The sequence below is a fragment of the Triticum dicoccoides genome, chromosome 2A (genome assembly GCF_002162155.2).
Source record: "Triticum dicoccoides isolate Atlit2015 ecotype Zavitan chromosome 2A, WEW_v2.0, whole genome shotgun sequence".
Classification (NCBI taxonomy): Eukaryota; Viridiplantae; Streptophyta; class Magnoliopsida; order Poales; family Poaceae; genus Triticum; species Triticum dicoccoides.
The window spans coordinates 693,344,007-693,349,074 of NC_041382.1; positions in this window are offsets into that span (position 1 = coordinate 693,344,007).

A 5,068-nucleotide genomic window follows, 5' to 3' on the forward strand; every position below is an offset into this window, starting at 1 on the left:
CACTTGACCCGGAGCTCGTTCCACACGGTCTCGAGAAGGAGATGTCTGTTCGCCTTACGCTCTACCGCTCCCAGGAGGAGTCCGCTCAGCTCCTTCCGACGGGAGTCCATTGCATCCGCCCAAATGACGCATGGATCCGGCGCGAGGCGTGTTGCTGCTGCCTCGCCGAAGGCGGTGCGGTCGCCTAGTATCTGAACGCTGTGGCGGACGTGCAACCCTTTCGTTGGCTCGCCCAGGCGGAGGTGAATGCATGGGCCTTGTCCGACGCAAATATAGCGCGGCGTGCCCGCCGTGCGAGGCAGCAAGCATGGGGCAACCCTCGCGGCAGATGTTAGCGAGGCGGAGTCGCACTCTCTAGCGCCGTGTATGGTGCCAACAACCCCTCGCACCCCAACCACGTCGTGGTGGCCGACTACGACCACGACAGATCCATCATCGATCTCAAATCCACCTGCGACGGGCTCCAATAGGGAAGAGTAGTGCATGAGAGACGGCGACGACTCGAGTCCCATGAGCCTGTGTGTGTTCCATGTCCTAATCTACCTCGCTGATGACCGCACTAACACTTTGAGGGGCGCAGCCTGCCGCCAGACATGGACATGGCAGAGGCGGACGAGCTCGGCTCAAGATTAGTTTTACGTTGTATTTGATGATTCGATGATGAAGAGTGGGAAATTTGATGATTTGAAAATGGGGTATCCGGTTGTGGAAACGGTTTTCTGTGTGTTGTTCGTTAGCTGTCCATGGACGTGTCCGCGGGCATTTGGGTGGCGGATTTTGTGACTTGCGGTTGTAGATGATGTAAGAGCCTTGAACTATAACTTTCTCTAGAAACAGGCCCACATCCCACTTTAGAGATAAAGCACAAATCAAAGTACACGGACGAGCGATACAAGGTGGAGAGTAGACCATGGGATAACCAGACCATGGATAACGCATGTGACTACGCTACTGAAAGATAACACACAAAGGTAGAAGAACAACGCCACGCTATGCCCTAGAACATCTGAGCTCCATAACAACACCCTCGGGAGGGAGAAAGACGTCAAGTGTCACCGCTGTCGTGTACAAAATGGATAAGGGTCTGCACCCCGAACCCTGACGCAGAGACGAGAACCGCAACGATGTCTTCAAGAAGAGAATGGCGTCCACGAGTGTCGCCTTCATCGAGGCGGAGCTTTCGCTTGGCACCTGATCACCTGTGTCACCATGAGGTCTCCTAGGAAAACCATTATGAAATCAGACCCGTAGATCCTAATTTTGGCGTCGTCACTGCCAATGACGGAGAACGAGCCCATGCCACCTAGAACTACACCCCTTGCTGTCCACATGAACAAAAGGGGAAGCGAGCTCCACCGCCATGATGCCCATCGGAGAGCGAACCACATGGACCACCATACGGGATCGCCGCCCCGGCATCCCTGCCCCGATACACCGCCACCCATTCACTTTACGACACCCAACCATGGTAGGAGAAATGAAAGACACCTTCTTTCATCCTAGCCCGACATCAACCATCGGGACTGGGTCGACGCCTCCACGGTAGGTGAAGGAAATATGCCCTAGAGGCAATAATAAAGTTATTATTTATTTCCTTATATCATGATAAATGTTTATTATTCATGCTAGAATTGTATTAACCGGAAACATAATATATGTGTGAATACATAGACAAACAGAGTGTCACTAGTATGCCTCTACTTGACTAGCTTGTTAATCAAAGATGGTTATGTTTCCTAACCATGGACAAAGAGTTGTTATTTGATTAACGGGATCACATCATTAGTTGAATGATCTGATTGACATGACCCATTCCATTAGCTTAGCACCCGATCGTTTAGTATGTTGCTATTGCTTTCTTCATGACTTATACATGTTCCTATGACTATGAGATTATGCAACTCCCGTTTACCGGAGGAACGCTTTGTGTGCTACCAAACGTCACAACGTAACTGGGTGATTATAAATGAGCTCTACAGGTGTCTCCAAAGGTAGATGTTGGGTTGGCGTATTTCGAGATTAGGATTTGTCACTCCGATTGTCGAAGAGGTATCTCTGGGCCCTCTCGGTAATGCACATCACATAAGCCTTGCAAGCATTACAACTAATATGTTAGTTGTGAGATGATGTATTACGGAACGAGTAAAGAGACTTGCCGGTAACAAGATTGAACTAGGTATTGGATACCGACGATCGAATCTTGGTCAAGTAACATACCGATGACAAAGGGAACAACGTATGTTGTTATGCGGTCTGACCGATAAAGATCTTCGTAGAATATGTAGGAGCCAATATGGGCATCCAGGTCCCGCTATTGGTTATTGACCGGAGACGTGTCTTGGTCATGTCTACATTGTTCTCGAACCGTAGGGTCCGCACGCTTAACGTTATGATGACAATTATTATGAGTTTACGCATTTTGATGTACCGAAGTTAGTTTAGAGTCCCGGATGTGATCACGGACATGACGAGGAGTCTCGAAATGGTCGAGACATAAAGATTGATATATTGGAAGCCTATGTTTGGATATCGGAAGTGTTCCGGATGAAATCGAGATTTTACCGGAGTACCGGGAGGTTACCGGAACCCCCCGGGAGCTATATGGGCCTTAGTGGGCTTTAGTGGAAAGGAGAAAGGGGCAGCCCAAGGTAGCCGCGCGCCTCCCCCCTTCCCTAGTCCTATTAGGACTAGGAGAGGTGGCCGGCCCCCCTCTCTCTCTCCCCCCCCTCAAGGAGTCCTATTCCAACTAGGATTGGGGGGGGGGGGAATCCTACTCCCAGAGGGAGTAGGACTCTCCTGGCGCGCCCCCCTTGGCCGGCTAGCCCCTCCCCTTGGATCCTTTATATACGGGGGCAGGGGGGCACCTCTAGACACACAAGTTGATCCTTGAGATCGTTCCTTAGCCGTGTGCGGTGCCCCCTGCCACCATATTCCACCTCGATCATATTGTAGCGGTGCTTAGGCGAAGCCCTGCGACAGTAGAACATCAAGATCGTCACCACGCCGTCGTGCTGACGGAACTCCTCCCCGACGCTTTGCTGGATCGGAGCCCGGAGATCGTCATCGAGCTGTACGTGTGCTAAGAACTCGGAGGTGCCGGAGTAACGGTGCTTGGATCGGTCGGATCAGGAAGACGTACGACTATTTCCTCTACGTTGCGTCAACGCTTCCGCAGTCGGTCTGCGTGGATACGTAGACAACACTCTCCCCTCTCATTGCTATGCATCACCATGATCTTGCGTGTGCGTAGGAATTTTTTTGAAATTACAGCGTTCCCCAACAATGGCATCCGAGCCTAGGTTTTATGGTTATAATGTTATATGCACGAGTAGAACACAAGTGAGTTGTGGGCGATATAAGTCATACTGCCTACCAGCATGTCATACTTTGGTTCGGCGGTATTGTTGGACGAGACGACCCGGACCGACATTACGCTTACGCTTACGCGAGACCGGTTCTGCCGACGTGCTTTGCACATAGGTGGCTTGCGGGCGACTGTCTCTCCAACTTTAGTTGAACCGAGTATGGCTATGCCCGGTCCTTGCGAAGGTTAAAACGGAGTCTATTTGACAAACTATCGTTGTGGTTTTGATGCGTAGGTGAGATTGGTTCTTGCTTAAGCCTGTAGCAGCCACGTAAAACTTGTAACAACAAAGTAGAGGACGTCTAACTTGTTTTTGCAGGGCATGTTGTGATATGGTCAAGGCATGATACTGAATTTTATTGTATGAGATGATCATGTTTTGTAACCGAGTTATCGGCAACTGGCAGGAGCCATATGGTTGTCGCTTTATTGTATGCAATGCAATCGCGATGTAATGCTTTACTTTATCACTAAACGGTAGCGATAGTCGTAGAAGCATAAGATTGGCGAGACGACAACGATGCTACGATGGAGATCAAGGTGTCGCGCCGGTGACGATGGTGATCATGACGGTGCTCCGGAGATGGAGATCACAAGCACAAGATGATGATGGCCATATCATATCACTTACATTGATTACATGTGATGTTTATCTTTTTATGCATCTTATCTTGCTTTGATTGACGGTAGCATTATAAGATGATCTCTCACTAAATTATCAAGAAGTGTTCTCCCTGAGTATGCACCGTTGCCAAAGTTCGTCGTGCCCAGACACCACGTGATGATCGGGTGTGATAAGCTCTACGTCCATCTACAACGGGTGCAAGCCAGTTTTGCACACGCAGAATACTCAGGTTAAACTTGACGAGCCTAGCATATGCAGATATGGCCTCGGAACACAAAGACCGAAAGGTCGAGCGTGAATCATATAGTAGATATGATCAACATAGTGATGTTCACCATTGAAAACTACTCCATCTCACGTGATGATCGGTTATGGTTTAGTTGATATGGTTCACGTAATCACTTAGAAGATTAGAGGGATGTCTATCTAAGTGGGAGTTCTTAAGTAATATGATTAATTGAACTTAAATTTATCATGAACTTAGTCCTGGTAGTATTTTGCAAATTATGTTGTAGACCAATAGCTTGCGTTGTTGCTTTCATATGTTTATTTTGATATGTTCCTAGAGAAAAATTGTGTTGAAAGATGTTAGTAGCAATGATACGGATTGGATCCGTGATCTGAGGTTTATCCTCATTGCTGCACAGAAGAATTATGTCCTTGATGCACCGCTAGGTGACAGACCTATTGCAGGAGCAGATGCAGACATTATGAACGTTTGGCTAGCTCAATATGATGACTACTTGATAGTTTAGTGTACCATGCTTAACGGCTTAGAATCGGGACTTCAAAGACGTTTTGAACGTCATGGACCATATGAGATGTTTCAGGAATTGAAGTTAATATTTCAAGCAAATACCCGAGTTGAGAGATATGAAGTCTCCAACAAGTTCTATAGCTAAAAGATGGAGGAGAATCGCTCAACTAGTGAGCATGTGCTCAGATTGTCTGGGTACTACAATCGCTTGAATCAAGTGGGAGTTAATCTTCCAGATAAAATAGTGATTGACAGAATTCTCTAGTCACCATCACCAAGTTAGTAGAACTTCGTGATGAACTATAATATGCAAGGGATGACT